Here is a 12,582-nt window from a genome sequence, read left to right as displayed (position 1 = left end):
ATTTAAGAACAGTAACGGGGGGCGGGGAGCCACAGTAATTACGGTAATCACCTGAAAAACCTAGTTTTGATCTCTCCGCTACCCACAATGTAGATGTCAAGTGGGGGTTATAAAGAAAGATATATAGGAGCATATTACATAGAATAAGTATATAGGAAGTTGGCTTATACAGAGTCAGACCATTGCCCTATCTAGCTGAGTGCTGTCTACTTTCTACAATGACTGGCAGCGGCTCCCAGGGTTTCAGATAGGGGTCCCTCCCAAACTATCTAGAGATGCCAGGAACTGACCCCGGGACCTTAGCTCTACCACTGAGCTAAGGCCCTGTCCTGGAAATATATACTGTATTTTTCACTCTAGAAGACGCACTTTTTCCCTCCTAAAAAGTAAGGGGAAATGTGTGTGCATCTTATAGAGTGCATGCAGGCTTCATGCGGCTATCCCAGAAGCCAGAACAGTGAGAGGGATCGCTGCGCAGCGCTCCGTGCGGCTCGTGAAAGGGAGCGCTGAGCAGAGCCTGGGATGCATACAGGCTCTGCTCAGCGCTCCCTTTAAAGAATTTCCCCCCCTTGCATTCCTTGCATTCCCCCTCTAAAAACTAGGTGCATCTTATGGCCAGGTGTGTCTTATGGGGCGAAAAATACGGTATCTGGTTTCAAATTTTAAAACAGAGTTTGCAGCTTTGCCAAGAAGAAATATTCTTGCATTGCAGCAGGTTCAATTCTATGATCCATGGTTTTACCTTCCAGCTCTTCAATTCTATGATTCTGTCATTCTATGAAATAGTAATTTGTAATGTACCAAAAAAATGGGGGGAACTACGCACGCACCCATAAACAAATCTTTCAGGAACGCACAAACTGAGTTAAAACACAGTTTGGCTATTATCTACCGGTAGCCAAGACTCTTAGTTAGTGGCTAATTCGATATGATGTCACAGAAACCTGGAAGTCAAAGCTTTCATCTTCATTTGGAAATGGGCAAAATATATAGTAATATTCCATAATTTCAATAAGATACATATAAATTGTTTAGATTTGGCTTGTGTAAATAGCAGTGCTGGTGCACATTATTGCACATTGGACAAATATAAAAAGATATTCTGTACATTATGACTTCACGAGCAGCTGCTGTTCCCATCCCTTGCATATTCATTAGCAACTTCTCATCTCACAAACTAGCTGAACTGGGGAGTCATTTCAAACAAGAAGAAAGAACATTCACACACCTTAATAGCATACTCACAGCTGTTAGACAGAAACCCAGTTTATCATGTCATAATTTGATTGCATGCAATGGTCCATCACAAATCGCATGATATGCAACCTACGTCTATCTGAGGAAGGTACCTGGTCCCATTTCTACATTCAAAGACAGTGTGCTTTCTCAGGTAAACTTTCTGCATGTTAACCATCACATATCAATGCACTTGCCAGCAAGTTGGTTCATTTTTGTGGAGAGTTAGGGTGCATTCAAATGTGGGGATTGTTGCACTAGCTTTCCTGGTTCTGATGCTAGTACTTCTGCCCAGCTTTCTAATTCTCCTTTTACCTGTTGAATTATGGAACTGCAGTTTTTTAAATCAATATTCCGTGCTGCATTATATTTCATTCACACCAGTGGGCATGGCATGACACAACAGCACTTGCTGGCAGATATGTCACCACCAAGCCACCATTTATATACCTGGGCACTTTTCATCCCCCTCAAAAACGGTGGGAAATAATTGTACAATGGCATACTACCCTGTGGTTTTCCAACTTACCAGGGCTGCAAGTTGGCCTTTTCCTGCATGCAATTAACATGGAAATAAGTGCTAAACTTCGGCTAGATTCCACTAGATTTCCAGAAGTGCCTCGTTGTGTGAAATATGGCATAAAATGTGGAAATTATCCAGTAAAAAATAATAATGCAAAAATGGAATAAAGCGCTGTATGTGTGCAGCCTCAGTGCACCAGTCTGGCACATTGATTCCATGTGGTAAGCACAGTTATATATGATGAGGCATGTGAGGAATGCTCACATCAGCAAGCACTTGGTCACATTCATATCTGTCTTGCGCTTAAGACCAAATTTCTGTCATGTGGTGGGGTCAAGATGAGGCAAGAATGGTCTATTGTAGGAAATAGATAGGCAGAGTCACATTTGTTGTTGTTGTTTAGTCGTTTAGACATGTCTGACTCTTCGTGACCCCATGGACCAGAGCACGCCAGGCACTCCTGTCTTTCACTGCCTCCCGCAGTTTGGTCAAACTCATGCTGGTAGCTTCAAGAACACTGTCCAACCATCTCGTCCTCTGTCGTCCCCTTCTCCTTGTGCCCTCCATCTTTCCCAACATCAGGGTCTTTTCCAGGGAGTCTTCTCTTCTCATGATGTGGCCAAAGTATTGGAGCCTCAGCTTCACGAACTGTCCTTCCAGTGAGCACTCAGGGCTGATTTCCTTAAGAATGGAGAGGTTTGATCTTTTTGCAGTCCATGGAACTCTCAGGAGTCTCCCCCAGCACCATAATTCAAAAGCATCAATTCTTCGGCGATCAGCCTTCTTTATGGTCCAGCTCTCACTTCCATACATCACTACTGGGAAAACCATAGCTTTAACTATACGGACCTTTGTCGGCGAGGTGATGTCTCTGCTTTTTAAGATGCTGCCTAGGTTTTTCATTGCTTTTCTCCCAAGAAGCAGGCATCTTTTAATTTCGTGACTGCTGTCACCATCTGCAGTGATCATGGAGCCCAAGAAAGTAAAATCTCTCACTGCCTCCATTTCTTCCCCTTCTATTTGCCAGGAGGTGATGGGCCCAGTGGCCATGATCTTCGTTTTTTTGATGTTGAGCTTCAGACCATATTTTGCGCTCTCCTCTTTCACCCTCATTAGAAGGTTCTTTAATTCCTCCTCACTTTCTGCCATCAAGGTTGTGTCATCTGCATATCTGAGGTTGTTGATATTTCTTCCACATTGGTTAGTCTGATTGCTGAGCAAGCCTCACCTGGAAGCTCTTAAAGGGTTCAGAGAGTGCCACATTACTTGCTCTGTCTGACCTATTGTTATTAAGAAGCCTCCCTCTGGGGTTGGAGTGCTGGGACGGTTTAACAGCATTTCCCAACTTAAGCCAGAGCTGCGTGGTGGAATCCAGTTTCTCTTGTGCAACTGAATCTTGGCAGAGCAGCAAATCCTATCAGGTAACTGTTAGCCTAAACATACAAGTGAATCTGCTCCATTTCATGCTCTTCCAACCTTTAACTGTGATGAAAAATGCAAAAGTCTGAATGTTTTACAGATTGTATTGGTCCAGCCAACTGTTCAAAAAGAAATCATTTAATCTGCTCTGCCCCCTTTTTCCTTGGGGCCCAGAGCAGCTCCAAACTCTTTCCATCTTGCCTCTTTTTCTTTTTTAAAAATGGAATTTTCCTCATCCACTTTCCAAGCAAGCTCTAGACTTAGCTCAATTGATGCCAACTGATAAACTACATTACTCTCTCCCTAGAAATGTAGCCCCAAAGTGTGTGTTTTATCACGACGAGAAAGAAAGAGATAAAAAGAAGAGTAAGTCATTTCCTTTAGGAAATCACAACATGTAGTGGGGCTGGGGCGGGGGAAAGAAACACAGGAAAATAAACTTAAATGGAAGTGCAATCCCCAAAGAAAACTCTTCTTCAGTAATGCTTCACTCACAGCTCATAGCTCACAAACATGTAAATCATTTTATCTATAAATAACTCAAGATTCCAATAAATCAGGTAAAGACAGTTTTGGTTAACTTAAACAAGCAGGATTCTTAAAAGAGAGTTATGGGAAGTTAGGCATTTGATACCCATGGGCTAGGCTGCTCAAGACATTTGGCACCTGAGACAAACCACAAAATGGTGCCTCCTTCTCCGCCAGGGAAGAAGGGGTGAGTGAAGATTTACATCAGGAACAAGGGGGAGAATAATTGATTTATTATTGTTGCTGTTGTTTATACCCCACCCATCTGCTGGGTTGCCACAGCCACTCTGGGTGGCTTCCAATACATATAAAAACATACTAAAACATCAAACATTAATAGTAACAATCTGATCCAATATAATTGGATCACAATAACTTTAAAATAAACAACTTACATCAAATAAAGAAATATTCAACAACCCATTTAAATCTATAGTAAACAGTAAAATTAAACATCAGCAAATGATAGTTTACACTTATCAGTTATGATAAAGAATTACAAATCTTTAATCAATTAAAAAATAATACCAAATCACAATGCATAAAATTCCACAGAACCTACAAAAACATGCAAAAGGATCGAACTGAGAAATAAAGACACACAACTTGTAATTTATTTATTTTTTAATTATCCCTATTATGACCTAGTCCAAACAGATGCTGTCTAGAAAAGGACTGTATTTAAACAGGCTCTTAATGCTTCTGAATTCAATGGGGCTAGGCCTAATCTTAGCTACATTTACTTAAAAAGAAACCATTACTTTGTACATATCATATGATTAGGGGAAACCTGGACTGATCTTGGCGATTAGTCAGTCTGTACATGATCTTGACAAAGGATCTCGTTTTGTTAAGGCTTGTTATGCTGGGACTTATTTGTGGAAATGTTCAAGGTGGCAGGAGAGGATATATTCTTTTTTAATATCCTTCCTAACTTGCGCTAGCAAGTTCCTTTATGTAGCAGAGTTACATTCTCCTTTTTATATGCACAGTGGATAGTGAGAGGCTCACACGAGCCAGCAACCAGCTATTATACAATTCAATCTGTCTCAGGTTGAATTGTACATTCCTGGTAAATTCCCTTTTATCCCTCTTAAAAGAATAAAAACACAACAATCTTATTTAAAGTCAATAAAAGAAGTTTACTCACATCAGTTCACAGTTGGCTTCCTGGAGGCAGACCTAGTTACAAATATGTACATGTGGATCAACTCTATATGGGGGAATAATCCCAGTGCTTCTGCTAGCAGAGCAGTCCTAGCTAGAAGTTGGTCAAACAAAGAATGAAGTCAAAAAGAGGAAGGTGTGCTGTGTGACTCGTCCTTTTGTTACCTGGACAGGTTAGGTCATACCCACCTTCTATCACATGCAGATAAAAGGATGCTCCAGCCAGGAGGAAGAGGAAGTTTCAACTGGCTGGACCAAACATTCCCTCACATGTCTCCTCTAGCATTACAAGGAATGTTGTACTTGACTGCCTCTCATGGATCACATCCCTTATTATTAATATTATTATTATTATCATCATCATTATTACTGATGCTGTATCAAGCAGGGGTGCTGGTACCCAGCAGAGTTGAAGTCACAGTTCCCCACAGAAAGAAATCTGCTGTGAATTCCAGCAACCAATTTCCACCAAGATAGCACCACATATCCAAGGGCTGTGCATTGCTTGATGGGCCTACATGGGCAGTACAGTTCTTTCCCCATCCACCATGGCATGCATGTCATTCAAATCTCATTGAATCGCTGCTGGAACATCATGTATTCACTTTGCTATCAGCATGGTGTGGTCCTCTCAGCAGAGACCTGTCTTACGTGCAAGTTGTGAAGTGGAAGGATACTGCTGTGCTCAGGTGCCCGGACCATATTGCTCACAGAGGTAGTGTGGCGATGATCCCACAGTAAAGCAGTTTGAACCATGCCACTGGTTTGTACACCAACAAAATACGCCAGCTCTACTTATACATATAATGTTACATTTTGAATTTATTAATAAGGCAACCAAATAAAGATTGCAGCCAAACAAAAACACATGGATATAAATTATACATAAGAATCATACAAAAAGATAAAAACTTGACCTGTACAATAAATTTAACATACATAAAACACAGAATCTTAGATCTTGAGTGAACATATAATAACAGCTACAATTACAGCAATAAGGCAGAATGCTTTCTTCTTCTTTTGCATTTTTAAAAAATATTTTATCTTTTTTAAAATTCTAATTTTATGTTGTGAACTGCCCTGAGATCTATGGATAAAGGACAGTATACAATTTTAATAAATGATAATTTTTAATTAATATTAATAATATTAATAATAACAATAATAATATACCAATGCTCAAATCCCCACTGAATTTTTTTAAAAAGACACAAAAAACTAGAATGACCAAGCAAACAAAGCAATAAACAATGAAACATAAGATGCAATGTGAAACATTTCAGCTTAACTATACATAACATTGTGCTGTTTGTGGTGACAAAGAAGGGGAAATATTTTGAAAAATCAGTTAAATTCTTTGGAAGGGATAAATGGACTTTTTTCTATATAGGTGCCGAACTGTTTATTTATTGTGTTCTGGGTCCCTTCCAACTCTACAATTCTATGATTTTATGGTCATTACAATTTTTTTAAATCCCCAAAGATGGAAGAGCATGGAAATGAGCAATAAAAATCCACATAAGGAGATCCATGTGAAAATATACACACACATGCGCATGCACGCACACACACTATGAGAACTATAACCACATATACAAATGTGCATTAGGATGCACATGTACATAAGAATACCCATTTGGATTGCAGTACTCCTTCACTTCAATTGGATGCGCCACATTTGGATGTACATCCACATTTTAGTGCAAGAAGTGTATCTTTGGAACTCCCTGCCTATTGACCTTACGCAGGCGCCATCATTGTATTATTTTAGCTGCCTGTTGATATGTTTTGTCAAGCCTATTCAGGCACCCTGGGTTACCAGTTTTGTTATATTTCATTGTGTTTCATTGTTTTGAGGCATTTTAAGCAGTTTTTAATTATACTAAATATGTTCTTATTTTATTTTTAATACTATTATTATTACATATATGTTTTCCACTCCGGGCTCATGTGACAGAAAGGGCAGGATAAAGATCTGATAGATAAATAAATAAAATAACGGAAATTTCTCTGCCAATGCCCAGTTTCTATTTGGGAAAAACAAATATAAGGATATTTGGACTTTGTGGGTTCACCTCCTTCACTTTGCATGGGCTGAGTTTTCTATGGCTGCTTTTCTTTGGACTCACCATGTTACTGTTCCGAGCCATTTCTGTATTTCAGTTATTATTTTCAGCCCTCAAACTGCAGCCATAATTCTGCTCCCAGTTAAGTTGCCCAACATGCCACAATATGTTGTAAATCATTCTTCTGACTCATGTGTCCTATCCAGCTTGGTACAATGAGTGAAATAATCTGGGTTTTCTCCCCCACTGCACAAAAATGGCTCAGATCCTAATTGTCCACAGCAGGGGGTGATTGTGCTAACCCCTGGAGGAGATGGCAGGATGAAGAACCATAACTTTTGAAACAACATGGAGTCCTGCATTTGCCCACGGGTCACAGCCAAAAATGCATGCTTCTTTATACATTGGAATTTCCTTCCCCACTGGTAACCTCTACTGTGACCTCCAAGATGCAGTCTCTTTCAACTGAAAAAAGTAGAGTTGGTTCTTTCACTCCTCAGAAGGTAGAAACTGAAATTTATGTCAGATAAAAGTGTGGAGGAGGAAGGTAATCGTGGTATGATGCTGTCTGAGTTCTGAACTGCAGTTCACTAGGAGCTAATCCACACTAGATTAATTCCAAGTCTACATGCTTTGCTGTTACTGCTTTTTTGTGAGAACTCAACAGAATTTACAAGACTTTACTCATAGAATCGTAGAGTTGGGAGGGACCACAAGAGTCATCACGTCAAACCCCTGCAATGCAGGAATCTTTCACCCAATGTGGGGCTCAAACCCACAACCCTGAAATTAGGAGTCTCATGCTCTACCAACTGAGCTTAATCTCAGAGGCCCCTGACCCCTTTTAAAGCTCAGCTAGCATCATGCTTTCCCATTGCATAATCCTCTGCCACTCTGATAAGCCACTGAATTTCAAATGCATGGACAAGACCAATCATGAAGATTAGGGATTGGGCATTCTCATGTCTCTTTGCCAGCTGGAGCCAGTGGCACTTGGCATCCATCACGATCAAGGAAGGGCACAGTTTCCTCCATCCCTAGTGGGCTTCCTCCCCACTGACCTGACCAGAAGAGTTGGAATAAGAATTTACAATCTCTTCTCTTAAAAATGAGAAAGGAAGGCATGTGACAGTTCTTAAATTAGATTTAAAAAAGCTTCTGTGGTCAGATGATGGGGGAAATGACTACTCATGATGGTTATTTGCTGTTCATGCTTTTGGAGCCCATCGCCCTATGGGGTGAACAAGACTGGTGGCCACAGAGAATGTCCATTCTTCAGAATGTTCATTGCAGTAAAAATTGGCAGCATCCTAGAAAACAATAGGAACATAGGAAGCTGCCTTATACAAAGTCAGACTGATGGTCCATCCAGCTCAGGACTGACTACACTGATTGGCAGTGGTTCTCCAATGGTTCAAGCAAGGTTTTCTCCTCAGCCCAGCATGAAGATGCTGGGAATTGAACTACTGAGCTATGGCCCTTTCCCAAAAATATATCAACTAGTGTAGAGTTCTGGCACTGCCACGGGTGGCGGGATTGTGGCTACAGGTCCCACTGTCTCAGCTAGGACAGATTGAGTTGGAGGTCCTGAAACATTTTGAGGGTCACTGGTTGCCCATCCTTGGTGCATGCCACGCTTGCTGATGAGAACCAATGTGGTCCCCTGAACAGTGTGCCAAAAACGCCTGGGTTCAAATCCCACAACAGTCACAAAGACACATTGGATGGCCTTGGCCCAGTAACTCTCCCTCAACCTAAGATACTTCAGACGAGTCTTGCAAAGATAACATGAAACTGAAAGCCATGAATGCCTTGCTGTTGCCATTTGTTAATCTTCTATCTCAAGGGGCTGAAAAGAATGGAGGACAGTTATTTGTCTTTTCCTGAGCCAAGAACTGTCTGGATTTAGTGGTGTCTGAGCTGATATAGCTCTTGCTTTGCTTGCCACACCCGTGTAAGAGATCTGCTCAGCTTTTACATTTGTAAGTGAAGAGATTATTACAAACATGATTAGTTTTTAATGTGCTCTCTCTCTCTCAAAAGGAAACTGACCTGAGCCTGAACTGCTGAAGCCCTTGGCTGAGCTGATCATTGATTGCAGCATGGAAAAGTAAAACATATAAATAAGATTCTTTCTGCTCAGCAAAAGGAGCACATTTGCTTTTTCGTTTTTTTAATTAATTTGTGGGTGATTTTTTTTATGAACATACCTCCTTTATTCCCTGGCTACAGAAGATCTGTGCTAGGGTTTTATAGGTGCATGCTGTGAACCATTTATTTTTATTTATTTTTTTAACAAAATAATGACCACATAGACACCTTTAAAAGATTTCCTTATTTGGAGGTATTGTTTGGTCTGTCAAAATGCAAAACTACACTGTATGTCACACCTCTCTCCATTTCCATGCTATGATCTTATTTGGCCAAGAAGGAAAAAAGCATTCCGACTTCTAAGAAATCATCCAAGACTCATTTATAATCCATGTGGCTTTATCTTCTAATTCTAGCAAATCACATTTTAATTACAGGGGAAATAAAAATCGTAACATGTTTTTTGTACATGATGTGTATGCTGCATGTATAATATCTGAACATGCAACACTATATGGATGGGCTGGGCTTTTATATGCTTAATGCCAATGAAGATTTATAAAAGCAGCAAGGTTGCAGGGATGTTTATGTTCAGATTCCATATGCAGGTTTTATGTCATACATTCAAGCATTACAATAAAGGGGGGGGAGAGAACAGCTGATACACAAAAGGGGCCGTCTAGACAGTACCCCATCAGTCTGGCTAAATTTGGTGTTGGCATTCCCAAAGGGACTGTAATATAATTGTTCTGTGTCTGAATCCATTCCCCCTGTCAAACACCATCACAAACAATAAATATACATTCTCTTTCCTATAACAACCGGCCCCAACTGTACAGCTGATAGGGAGAGTGCTGCTACAAAAGCAGCATTTAAAACAAAACAAATAAAAGCTAAGCAAGTTTTGCCATTTCTGGGAGAAATGTCACACTGTTTATGAAATAAATAATAATAATGCCCAAGGAAATTGCTTAATTGACCTAATGAAATTGTAAACTACTTAAAAGGATCCTTTTAGACTACATAAAAATCTCTACTCTGTGTGTCCCCCCCCCCAACGTTTATTAACCTCCCAAAGAAAATTTAACACAAACTCAGAGATGTGAAAGTGTAATGATGGACATGGATCATAAATTCTAATGAACAAAAAAAAAATCTAATGAAAAGGAAAAAGTGATAATAAGCAAAAGCACAGAAAAATATAAATGTCATTTCATAGTTAAAAAAAGGCTCTCCACCTTTCCTGAATTTCTTTAAAGACGTACAGTCTTACATAAAATGTTAAAGATTCAATCTTTGAAAACAGAAGATGGGGATAATTTAATATATTTTTGGACAATAGCAATACACTGGAATGTGACTATTCCTGGATACTTAAAAACAAGAAAAACCAAATTAAGATTGTCTCATGTTACAATACTTTACAACAATTTCTGCAAAAGGTAATAATATAAATATATTAAAAAGTGGTGGCTTTGGGATGACTCTTCCTCTTTCTAAAACAAAAGTAAGGATGACAGTCCTAAGCTTAAAAGTGGATTCTGCTGGTTTAAGGAAACTTCTAAGTACAGCAAAATCCTACTCAGCAATTAAGTTCTACTGAGTTCAATGGGTCTTGCCCCCTAGGTAGGTAGATAAATTTGCAGTCTAAGCATGCTTAGTATATGTGTGCTGCCTGAATCTGGTAACCAAGGAATTCCTTAAGATCACAAAATTTTAAAATTCTGCTTCTGATCACACTGCTTTCCATCGGCGCAGAATCCGACCTGTATACGTTTAAAAAAAACATTTTCAAAACACTGTTTACCAATTTTCAGCATGTAAGGCATGCTGTATCCTTTAATTATTTAGATTAGAAACATACATTCTTTGGTTTGAAATCCATACAGTTCAAAAATAATAGGACATGACATCACTGGCTCTCCTACATGGCTTCTGATGTGATTGTGACTACTCATTGGAAAAGAACTGAAAACAGCAGCAATGTTGTACTAAACCTCTTCACTTGGAACAGAAGACAAATAGCAGAATTGAACACCAAATAATGGAGTTCCACCAAACTCCAGAAAAAAATATTGCCAGCCAGTCTCTTTCTTTTCCCTGTTCCTATCATACAAGAAGACTATAATCAAAGTGTGATGTTCCACCAATCTCAAGGGGGGGGGGTGTCAGTCCAAGGAAAAGAGAGATGGACTGGCAATATTTTCCCCCTGGAGATTGTTGAAACACCAATCCTATCTGGAAGACACAAATTCAACTACAGCCTTTATTTCCAAAATAACTTACATACAACCATTAGTTATATATTTCTTTAAAAATGAATTTGTTTATTTATTTATTTTTAAAAAGAAACAAAACAAAAACCCAACCCAAGGTGATTTGCAATATGAAGAAATTAAGAACAATAAAGACACAGCCAGGGTGAAACCAGCAAAGTTCATGATAGGATGGGTATCGAAAGATGTATCAAAATACATCACTATCCATAAAGATCCAGATTCAAATTCTGGAGAGAACAGAAACATCTCATAGCATACCAAGGGCTTGAATTATGTGGGGTAAGGCCAGGGGTCCTTAACGAAATCCACAAGGGCCCCTTAATCCACCACCCCATTTTTAAAAACCAAATCATGGTTATCCTGTACCCTTCAAGAAGAGTGGCTAAGGGGGCTGTTATGATAGGAGCTAAGCAAATCCTGCCGCCTATAATTTGAGCACTGCATGCAGTAGCAAGGCAGCTTAGTAAGACTCTTTGGGGAGGCTGGTCCATAGAGAAAGTCCTACCTTGCGCAACTCTAGATCTTACCTCGCAAGAGAAAGACACCCACAGGCAAACCCCTCCCCATTAGTTCTTAAAGAACAGGAAGGCTCATAAGAGCACTGTAGACCATAGATTTATCTGATATGGAGAACTATTGCCGGATGGAAGGCCTAAATCTTCGTGGATTATACATGTTCCCCAGTATTAAATCCAAAACACTGAATAAAGGGGCAGAGTAGATGAAGTACTGGCCCAGAGAGACCTAGATTCAAATCCCTGCTCTGTTACAAAACTTGCCATGACCAGATGAAACTCAATCTCAACCTAAGCTACCTCACAGTTTATGAGAATAGGGCAAACTGCTTTAGGGATGTGATTCGTCATATTTGGGGGGGGTGTTAACTCTCACCCCTTATTCTGAATGATCTTGCAACTTAAAACAAACCAATTGAAACTTTGTAAGGAACACGGTCCTTCTCTCCCACCCATCTTCGAATACTACACAGGGACTACACAATCCAATCCGTATTATCATAAGCAGCCCAAGTCATTCTCTTCATGTCTAGACACACATCAAAAAATGCATACTTGCCGAATGACACCTTTACGAACAAACACAGGAAAAGAGAAGAAAAAAGGTGTGGTGGGGAGGTGAGCCACTATCTGAAGGGGGGAAAGAAGCTTTTAAAAATATCCAGATCTGTGTTTGTTTCTTTATTTATTCTTAAACTAAATAAATTGTTTATTTCTTCATTCTTAAAAGTACAAATTACTTAAATTTGTGAAAG

The 12,582-nt window shown here is 39.6% G+C and overlaps 1 non-coding gene across 1 annotated transcript; it reads right to left on the bottom strand.

Annotated features, from left to right (window-relative positions):
* Positions 1 to 7,696: 7,696 nt before the first annotated feature.
* TRNAR-CCU (transfer RNA arginine (anticodon CCU)) lies at positions 7,697 to 7,774 on the bottom strand. Its single transcript has one exon. It is a non-coding gene; the product is annotated as a tRNA-Arg (tRNA).
* Between the last annotated feature and the right edge of the window lie 4,808 nt (positions 7,775 to 12,582).

This window comes from Podarcis raffonei, chromosome 11 (assembly GCF_027172205.1).
Source record: "Podarcis raffonei isolate rPodRaf1 chromosome 11, rPodRaf1.pri, whole genome shotgun sequence".
NCBI classification, from domain to species: Eukaryota; Metazoa; Chordata; class Lepidosauria; order Squamata; family Lacertidae; genus Podarcis; species Podarcis raffonei.
Note: the sequence above shows the minus strand (reverse complement) of the source record. Positions and strands in the feature narration are given on the sequence as shown.